The 10668-nt window shown below is 44.1% G+C and overlaps 1 pseudogene across 1 annotated transcript; it reads left to right on the forward strand.

Annotated features, from left to right (window-relative positions):
• The first annotated feature begins 227 nt into the window (after window positions 1-227).
• On the forward strand, window positions 228-6068 carry LOC144129265 (very long chain fatty acid elongase AAEL008004 pseudogene; annotated as a pseudogene). Its single transcript, XR_013313896.1, has 2 exons — window positions 228-439; window positions 2636-6068. The product of XR_013313896.1 is annotated as a very long chain fatty acid elongase AAEL008004 pseudogene (transcript).
• Window positions 6069-10668: the final 4600 nt, after the last annotated feature.

A 10668-nucleotide genomic window follows, 5' to 3' on the forward strand; every position in this document is an offset into this window, starting at 1 on the left:
CAATGGCGCTTTGCCTTGACGCCAGGGCCTCACTTACACGCTCACGGCTGCTCCGCTATCTCTGCCGAGGTTTTTCCTACTTGTTCCCCTGATAATTTTCGTGCGTAGGAAAAATGAAGGCAAAGGCGCTTTAAATGAGAAGAAGAAAGAACAACACGTCATCTCCGGCACGTTAAGGTGGGAACATAGAGGAATTTCGCTGACGCAGCAACAGTTGAGTAGAAACGGGCCTTTTAAGAGTAACCGTTTGGGCTGAACTCCAGCAGCAGTTCTCAGACTTGGAGTACCGAAGGATGCACCCGAGGTGGTGGCCACAAGACTAGCGGTTCTTACCGCAGCATCTCGCCTGTCCTTGGGTGGTTCGCGAGTCTCTCTTCTTGAATAAGGAACTCCGCTCTTGTCCTGCGGCCCCTCCTGTTCGTGGCACTCCAAAATAAAGGTATGTTCTTTTCTTCATCACCGGTAGCTTAACGGGAGACCAGGCTTAATTATTTCGAACTTTCTACATCCAGCAGCTTTATTTATTGCTAAATGCACTGGGATCGCAGATGAATAATTTCTAAACTATAGGTCGGCAGTCATCACATACGGATAATTTAGACAGTACATACCTCACACCCAAGTAAATGATGTCTTCTATCTAATCTGGGTGAAAATAAAATACCTTTATAAGAGGCGGCTCGATCACCTCTGCGACCAGATCTTGAATTCTATGCTCTAAAGGTGGAAACCTTTTTTTTTGCATACCGTTATGCAACGTTATTTTCGCGTAACGATGTTGGAAAGATTAGAGCCCAGAAGAACGCTAAGCGCTTCTTGCAAACATGCGGCGGCAAAGTATGAGAGGGCTACATCATGATTTATGATGAGAGCTTTTGTCGCTAAAAGTGAACTTATTTTCATGAATAGTGCAAGGCCTGCCGAATATTGAAAGGAATTGATGTCCAGTAGTGATACGCAAAATGGTACTCGGCATCTATTTAGTTAATTACTTGAGATAAATATTTGTCCATTACGGGTCGGACTAATACCTATAGCGATACTTGAGGCTAAGAGGATTCGTGTAGCAGCACCCGTTTTTTAGCGTTGGAGGATCTTTTGTTTGACACAAGGTTATGGCTGTAACGATATTTTTTTTAGTGTTCGCGCAACTTTCATGTGTCATGTAATGAAAAAGTGCATAAAACAGAACAAGTTAGAGACTGGCTATTCGAATCATTAAAATAGCAGAATGTTAAGAAGAAACACTAATGATTTAAAACGTTCAGAAAAAATACAGCGGCTTGCAACAAACATAAGCCCTAAACGGAAAAAAAACTTAGTCTCGATGTTGCTCGTCAACTAAATGTGCGTTACTATTTGAAATCTCTTGCGATGCACTGTTAGATCATTTCCATTTAAAGCTGTGCGCATAACCATAACGCTTTTCATAGAAAAGGGTAGAAGAAATTGTAAGCCTTGCTTTTCAGTAAAAATTCATTCTTCGATCACTGTATAAGAACCTCTAATAATTCGCACTTTTATAATATAGACCTTGCAAGACGTATATCTATATTCTTAAGCCTGTACATTTTCTGGTCCCTTTTTTTTGAAACCTACCTCGACATTCGTACTACCTGAAGGACCTTTGAATGCTGGCAGCCAGTGTTAATAAATTCTAAACCTTGTCCGCTGGTTTGACACATGTACCAAATTCCTTAACTCAGAATTTAAAATTTTCACCTGTAGATGAAAAGGCACGTGCGCCGTAGGCTGCTTGAGTTCTACTATTGCGGTTCCACTGCAGGGATGATAATAAGGGCTTATGAACTAGAAGGCCAAAGATTAAAGGCATAATAACATCTCCAGATTGTCAGTATCATGACATACATGGTTCCTTGAAGCCAGTAAATAATAGCGCTGACTATACGAGCAAAATCGGGCGCAGTTAGTTTATTATTCATAGCGCTATAAAAAGACGTAATTTTCTTGCTCGCTCAGCGACAAAAAGCAGTCTTGGATAACTTTTGAACGTAGGAACTCTGCATGGCCGATTATAGGCCTTTGTATGAAAACAAATGATATGAGTGGAGTAGTACTTAGCGCAAATTATTTAGTAAAAAAATTCTCGTGACTTAAAAAAATTAAAGCCACCCATGGTTGCAAGCTTACATCCTAAGTAACTTATTATCAGCCGACAACGAATCTGTTCCATCGTGCTTCATCCTGAGTATACTTCGTGGAGGGTCACGATGCTTTGTAAGCACTGATGTCCATAACAAAGAACGAGAGGAAAATAAAATAAAATATACTGCGAAGAATGTCTTAAGCAAGTCTTCATTCAGGGCATAATTGCCCGTTTTAATAGATTTGCAAGTCTGCAGTGTGTCAGCTACGGAGTAAACGAAAAAAAAAAGCTACGTCAAGGCAGCCAACTACACGAGCGTAGATAATTAGATGAGCATAGTTATAGGCACCAAATTTAAAATGCACATATTCACAAATGACAGGAACTGCTGTGTGAAGGATCGTAGTTCTAGGTATACAGGGCCCAAATCACAAAGTACTCCTGCACGAGAAAGCTTCGCAATGTTGACAGCAATGGTGACAGTGTTGTTTGCGTGTGCGCTACATTGTGCATATTTTTCTTTTCCAGAATTAAAGAAAAATTCAAGTCATGGCTACCAGTGAACGCGTAACCTTCGTCAACGTCAACAAAACCATGAGTTGGAACCCCATCACGCTCTTGACCCAGGTCCAAGAATGGGGCGATCCAAGGACACGCGACTACCCGCTGGTCATGAACCCTATGTTCGTCTTCCCCCTGATCGCCTTCTACCTGTACTTCGTCAAGGTCCTCGGCCCACGGTGGATGAAGAACCGCGAACCGTTCGAGATAACCAACCTCATCCGCTTCTACAACCTGGCCATGGTGGTGCTCAACGCCAAGTTCTGCTACATAGTCCTCAAAGAGACCTACTTGCCCAGTGGTCGCTACAGCCTATGGTGCCAGGGCATCACTGGCTACATGGACGAACACCTGGAAGAGGAGTACCGCAATGGCTGGTGGTACATAGCGGTCCGGTACGCCGACCTTCTCGACACCGTCTTTTTCGTGCTTCGCAAGAAGTTCAACCAGATCACCCATCTCCATGTCATCCACCACACCATCGTGGCGGTGAATTGTTGGTTCTGGGTGCTGTACGCTCCCGAAGGCCAACCCGCGCTGGGCTTGTCCATTAACGCATTCGTGCACGTGGTCATGTACATGTACTACTTCCTCGCCACCCTGGGACCCTCGGTGCAGAAGTACCTCTGGTGGAAGAAGTACCTCACCACGTTGCAGATCGTTCAGTTCGTCATCTTCCTCGTGCACATGTCGATTCCGCTGTTCGTGGACTGCGGCTTCCCGCGCCACCTTATCCACGTGGCAAATGCACAGACTGTGCTGGTGCTCAGCTTGTTCGTGAATTTCTACATCAAGTCCTACACGAGGGAAAAGGAGAACACGGCCATGCGCAGGGCGCAGGCGGCGGCGAAGCACGACGGAGCCTCTCGGCCCGAGACATCCAAGGACAGTGCGAACGGAAAGAAGCTGAACTAGAAATGTCTTGGGGCTAGTCTGGGTAACTCGCGCAGAGCAGCTGTGCGGTCAGCGAGAGAATAGGTGAAGTACGAAAAGTACAAACTGTCCTCGCCATGGTCTTCGCCTAAGGCCCCACAAGCTACTCAAAACAAACTCTTCGTAGCGCCGGTGTTCCTTGTAGAAAGCTCAGGAAGCCGAGACTGAACAGTGCTGTGTCGTTCCATTCAACTATAAACTCGCGAAAGAGCGGAAGAATGAAGCACTATTGCCTGTATAAATAGTGTTCGTTTAAATGGAGCATCTAGACCTGCACCCACTGATGGAAACGAAGATTTTCGGCCACTGGCCGCGGCGGTCGTCGGCGGTGAAGGCCTCCAAGGCACTGCTCCGCTTTTTGAAGACTTCCGGCCTGCATGATAGGCTGTGACTTTACTGAACGCTGTGACTTTACATAGTGACTTTAATTTCCTGCAACTGTCTTTTCTCCTTCATCTTTTTCTCCCCTCAACCCTTTTCTCCCCGTGCAGGGTAGCAAATCGGCTATTCGTCTGGTTAACCTCCCTGCCTTTCCTCCTCCTCCTAAATGGTGCGGACGTCTAGAAGGCCCTAAGTGTTTTGGCGAGGGCCCGTGAGAAACGAGCCCGGACTAAAGCGAGAGACACGATCTGTTTTTCAAGGATGTGTACTTGAGCCTCGTTAAGGTTAAAAGAAGTGTACCAGCGTAGAATGGCGCTGCCTTTTTTTATTCGTGTGCACGTGTCGTGGCGGCAACCAGACGCGATATCAGGAGTTGAAAGCCTTCACCTCGTATCACGCAGAAGATTAAGAGAAATGAACTAGCGCGCGGTGACCGACCGCAAACGACGGTTTCACGACCGCATCAATTGTGGCGCTGGTGCCTTGCGAGGGTCAAGATTACCATTTCTGAGTGCCATTATGTTTTGCTTTTTTATTTTTTGAAATACCACCGCCACACAAGAAAAAAGGATACATAAGAAGTCCACAAAAAAAGATGAAGCTTCTTCTGTTAAAGTGGATCGGCACAATGAAGCAAATTGCAGGTCGAGGTCATCAACGACATTGCACGTGATGCAGCTACATGGACGCCATTTTAAATAAAGACCGCTTGTTTTGTGCGTGCTACAAACGGCGGTGAATGCATGGAACAGTAGTAAGCTCGAGCAAGCCTGCGGTGAATGAGCTCATTTTGGTAATTAACATGCTGCAGCGTATTATAGCAAGCAGACATTCTAGTGAACGTGAAATGGCTCTGTGCCGCATGGTTACCCGCTCGGACACAAAGTTGCATAATTCCTTATTTGTGGTTTGTTTTTCTGCTGCTCTTTCCAGTACATGCAAGTGCCTTCAGTATAATTATTGCTGGGCAACAATCTACGCCCCTCAATGTTTCAACAACAGCACCCACTGACGCATGTTCAACTAGAAATACTCCATTTCGAATGCTGAATTCTCAGCCGAACACTTGTAAATGTTGTAAGTTGTGCCATTTTTATTGTACATAAATGTTTGAGAGTAAATAAATGGGCTGATGAATCTGACTCCCCCAAAAAGTTGCACCCGTTGCCGAGAGAGAAACAGCGATGACTGCCTCAGTTTGCCTCTCGATGGGCTCATTCAAATCATTAATCGAAATGGGCTACGATCACGCCCCCGAGAACTACTCGAAAAGGCGTCAATTAGGTAATTTCCGCGGCTGTGATGCAGCCCCTGCGAATAAACGGGACGTCTGGACCACGTCCAAAGGTGGTATTTTGTAGCAATTCATTCTACGATTTAACCATTTGCCCCTTTGTCATTCGCATCTGAATGGACATGTTCCAGGAGGCGCCCAGTGATTGGCTGGTGTGGTTGAAGTTGTTGAAGGGTTGTACTTCGACGCAAGCCGTCATTGAAATCCTTCAAAGGCACAACGCGTGCGCATGTACATAGATGCGCCGACGCGCCACCTGTATTATTCGCCGGATCACATCAGAGATTTAAAAAATTGTAAAGGTTGTTATGAACCTCGGAGGCACGCCCCGATGAGAATGAATGAGAAACGTTTATTGAGTCGAGTGAAGTCTTATCTGGCTATTGGGTGGAGCCCCTGGTCTAAGAAGCGCTCGTTCCCTAGAACGAGGCAATGCCCTGCTGAAATACGGGGTGCGCGCTCAGTCCTGCAGCAGCTACGAATAAATGCAGCGGCACAAAATTGTATTGCCGCTTCGGAACATTTCTAACAGGACACTTTGGCAACAGTAAGCATGCTACCGCGAATACATAAAAAATGGCAGGTGACGGAACGGCAGCGTTGCGGTTGCCAGTTGTCGGCCGCGAGGAACACGATCAACTTGTGAGACATGTTTCAGCTGGCACAGGTTTCCATCCTGATGCATTTCGCTTTCTGCTTCGTCTGCGCTGTGGTCTTATTTTGAAAACAAATTCATTTTGCCCCTGAAGCCTACTCTACAGAATGCCTACCCCAAATACTAACTTTCACCTGGATGTACGCAACGGCCTCGGCACTTCGGGACGTCTACCTTCGTGCTGTAAATAAAAATAATAGACCTACAGAAGTGTACTGACGTGCTATTTAAAATAAAAAGTGGCTAGCCTGGGGATGCGATGCGGTGAAGGTTCTCTGGTCTCCTTGTTGGCAGCGCCGCTTCTACACGGCGTAGCTCATTCGTACTTCGGGATCCCGTAGCCCCTGACAATTTCTCGTAGCACCCTGTCGATTAACTTTCACAAGTAAATAAGTATGGGCGTGTTGGTAACTCATCGTTACACATAGCGCAGAAGCACGATAGGACGAGGACCAGATAAGCGACAGAAGCGCTTCCCGCTGCTCCGATGATGTGCTTACTTTGCATGGCCTTAGGGATCATTACGGCCATTGCACGGGAGCAGTGCACGGCGAAGAGCGGCGAGAAAAAAGGCACAAGAACCACTGTGAGATCGCGATGTTAACTACGCATGAGCTCCATTCGTCTCACGTGACTGTTGCAAAGAGTCGTGAATGGTGCTTGATCAATTACAACAGGAAAGCGTCTGCATTGAGAGGCTATTCTCTTTTTGTTCCTTCGCTCTTCTCCTAGATGGCGTCACGAGTACTGCGCACAGCCATTACAACCGTGGTGCTGGCACTGAAACATGAGCAGCCTCCCAGCATTATCTACAGCTATTCGCGAATTAGCCAATCCAAGTGACACCTGGCGGCGCTGGCAAGAAGCGAAGAATAGAGGTCTAATAGCAGACGCCCCTCGCCAGCCTACTGGAAACCCGTTTGCGAAGCGCTCATGGAACCGTCAAAAACAAATGCAAACGTGAAACCAGATCTGCAGCGTTACGCAGTGCGTCTCAACACAGTGAGATGTAATTTCACAAGTCAAATAGTCAAAGACTTTACTCAGACAATGTATGGTACAGTTGCTCTAAGGTGCAGACCAAAAGGCGAATGGATGCCTGACATAGAGTCTGCGCCCTTCTTGCTCCCACTTGAGAGCACAAGTCATTAAGCGCATAAAATAAACACAAAACGAGGTGGAAATACCGAGTGGTTGGTTAACATTGAAATATTGAAAAGAGTGGTTATGCTTAGAGTGAAAACAGGTACATAGTGATGCTATTTTTGAAGGCTTTCAACGACTTATTTTCCTTAATAATGTTTACAGCAGGATGACGATTGTTTAAAAAACTGGAAATTCTGTAGCTAAGCTTCTGGGTGCCGTTGTTCGTACGTATTTTTTCCTTTATTACAACATATGTGCCGTGTGTCGTAGGTGTGTGTTTTCATAAGATACTGATGACAAAAAGCGGTAGGATCGGAATGCATTTGTACGTAAGTAGCCAACGCTATCTTTTTGTTTACAACATTCCATAGTGTAATCAATTGGTGTTGTCTAAACAATGGGACAGTGTGGCTAAGGTATGGTGCATTATCCATTAGTCGCAAAAATTTCTTTTGCATAAAGTATGTTTTCTATGCTTGTTCTAGGTGCTGTGCCCCAGACAAGAAGACAATATTGGAAACGCGAATGTACCTGTGTGTAGTATAATTGTTTCTTTAGCCAGATAGGAAAAAGGTTCTTTAATTTATACGTGATACCAATGGGCCTAGAGATACCAATGTGAACTTTTTAAATGTGAGGTGACCAGTCCAGAAGTTCGTGAAATATGACACCAAGAAATTTATATGATATTGCACGTTTGATAGATTCGTAGAGAAATTGGATAAGTATTTCTTGTTTGATACACTTGTTACGAGCGCGAAATATAATGTTTTTTTTTCGTTTTAACTCTAGTTCATTACCGTGGAGCCACGTGGATAAATTTTCCATCATGTATTGGTTTCTACTTGGAGGACTTGTAGACCTTGTCCACAGATGAATACATTAGTATCATCAGCGTACGGTATTATTTATGATGTAGAGGGCACGTTAATTATATCCTTTACATAAAGCAGAAATAACGGCGGCCCAAGAATTGATCCTTGCGGATTTCCATAATGTATCTGACCTAAGCTGGACATTGCATTCGTAATACTCGTGTACTGGTGACGATTTGAGAGGTAATTATTTATTAATGTGACAGCCGTTCCTCTAATGTCATATTTATATAACCTTTACAGTAAAATAGGGTGCTTAATGGAGTCGAATGCATTTTGAAGGCCTAGAAAAACGGCTATTGTATATATTTTCTTCCCAAAATTGTCTACTATCTTGTCCTTAATTTTTATCAGTGCCATTTCAGTAGATTTCTTTTTCTGAAATCCATATTGCTGCTCGGCGATGATATCATTTTGCTTGCAACCACGACTGTGGGCTTTTTTCGCCGCGTCTTTCTTTAACGAACCGGCGCCACCGGCCTTTATCTTGGACCGCGCGCGTTACTGAGACGCCGCGGTCGGGTTCGAACCCGACCACGGCGGCTGCGTTTTTATGGAGGCAGAACGCTAAGGCGCCCGTGTGCTGTGCGATGTCAGTGCACGTTAAAAAGATCCCCACTTGGTCGAAATTATTCCGGAGCCCTCCACTACAGCACCTCTTCCTGTCTTCTTTCGCTCCCTCCTTTATCCCTTCCCTTACGGCGCGGTTCAGGTGTCCAACGATATATGAGACAGATACTGCGCCATTTACTTCCCCCAAAACCAATTGTTAATAATAATAATAATAATAATAATAATAATAATAATAATAATAATAATAATAATAATAATAATAATAATAATAATAATAATAATAATAATAATAATAATAATAATAATAATAATAATAATAATAATAATAATAATAATTTTGTTATTATTATTAATATTACTACTACTACTACTACTACTACGACAAGGGCCAGTTGCGAGATCTTTATCCTTTACGACTGCTCATCGGACTGCACATTTATGCACCTGAAGCATGAACCCCGCAGTTGTCCCGTGTGGACTGCGAGGAAGCGACGACCGGCTGACACGGCAACCGTAACACAAGTGCCTTTATTTGGAATAAGGTCCGTGAAGGCGCACGCCTGCGAGACAAGTCCACACAAAGAGCGGCAGGCAAGCAGAGGCGCGTGCTGGAAGGTGCGTGATGCTCGATCACAAGGAGGTGCCACGTTGGCATGGAGGAGCTCCTTCTAGATTTGATGTGCGTTCACATGCATCAATTACAGCACTGATAATTTTGTCGGCAATCAGACAAGCGACGACAATCGGTGAACTGAGCGCCCGCCTGTTCTGTGTTTTTATTTATTATTGTCGTAGAAAAACTGCAAATCCGCGGTGGCAACGCTCACTTGTAATGCGCTCATTTGGTCAAATGATTACTAGCTGTTAATATCTTGACAACAACAGAAGTAGAGGTGAATACTGTACTTACACGTGCACACGTCATTTCCGGAATTAGCCTGCCCTTTAATCATACAGGAGTCATTTGGATGAACCCAGATTTTAAACTTATGGTTCTTAAGCTCCCTTTATACACCTTCCATCATTCTTGTACAGGGTTTAGTTCTAGGCTATTTCACATATACGACATAATCTGAAATAAAAGTGGAGCAAACTTGGCACAATAAGGAAAGGGTATAGAGAAAGTTAATGACGACTTTTGAAGATATATCCACACATTACCAACTCACCTGCCATCATATGGCAGCGTATAGACCTTTACAGAGTGATACTGCATGCATATATGTTATAGTAAACTTATACATGCGATTTTACTTAAGTAGCATACTTCAGAAATAAATTGTACATGTTTTTCTCGACAACTAGAAATTAACTATAAAGAATGAATCGCAGCTGCCCTACCGCCTTGGAACCACGATACAGATGTCGAGTGGATTTCAATTGACCCCTTCCACAAGACAGCCAACGCATGCCTCAGTTTTTCGAGCGTTTCATGGCATATGATTGAAGGCGCTATCATTTTGCACAGCAGCTACGTTTAATAAAAGCGATAGCTTCTTGAAGTTGTTTTGGGGGAAGTGTGCGACAGCTTTGCAGAAAGCACTGACTGGAAAACCAGGGCTATCATCTGTGCCTCTTCGAATGTGCCATTTTCTTGTAGTTGAACACAAGTTCACACTCAAGTACCAATCAGCCAGAATAAACACGATTCTCTATGTGCCTTCTGCGATGCGTCTCAGTATTGTTGGTTCGCGGTCTTTTTTAATGCCCTCGTCAAGACCTTGTTTGCTGCTTGCTCTTTGCAGAGTCCAGATAGAGGATGCCCTCGTTCTCATGTGGCAGTTCTCGTAATAAGATGTATTATTAAGCATGATATCGAAACTTGAGTTATGTTCCTGGTTTCGTAGACATGTAATAAAGTATTGTCATGGACTTCATGCTTAAGAATATCAATAACTTTTCAATTTAAATGCGCATAACCTAAATAAAACTTGCAATGTGTGTTTCGCATGCACTTTTCTTTTTTTATCGAACAGCGCAGCATAATATAAAGTACATATTGATGCATGGAGTACATATGAATGTATTGGTTTCCTATGCGTTTGAATATATAATCGACAGAATGGCAGAGAAATGAATTCAATTTGCTGTCCATGTAAAGAAAACTGCCAATTTTCGATACGGCTCAACACACCCTCCACAC

The sequence above is a fragment of the Amblyomma americanum genome, chromosome 4 (assembly GCF_052857255.1).
Source record: "Amblyomma americanum isolate KBUSLIRL-KWMA chromosome 4, ASM5285725v1, whole genome shotgun sequence".
Taxonomy (NCBI): domain Eukaryota; kingdom Metazoa; phylum Arthropoda; class Arachnida; order Ixodida; family Ixodidae; genus Amblyomma; species Amblyomma americanum.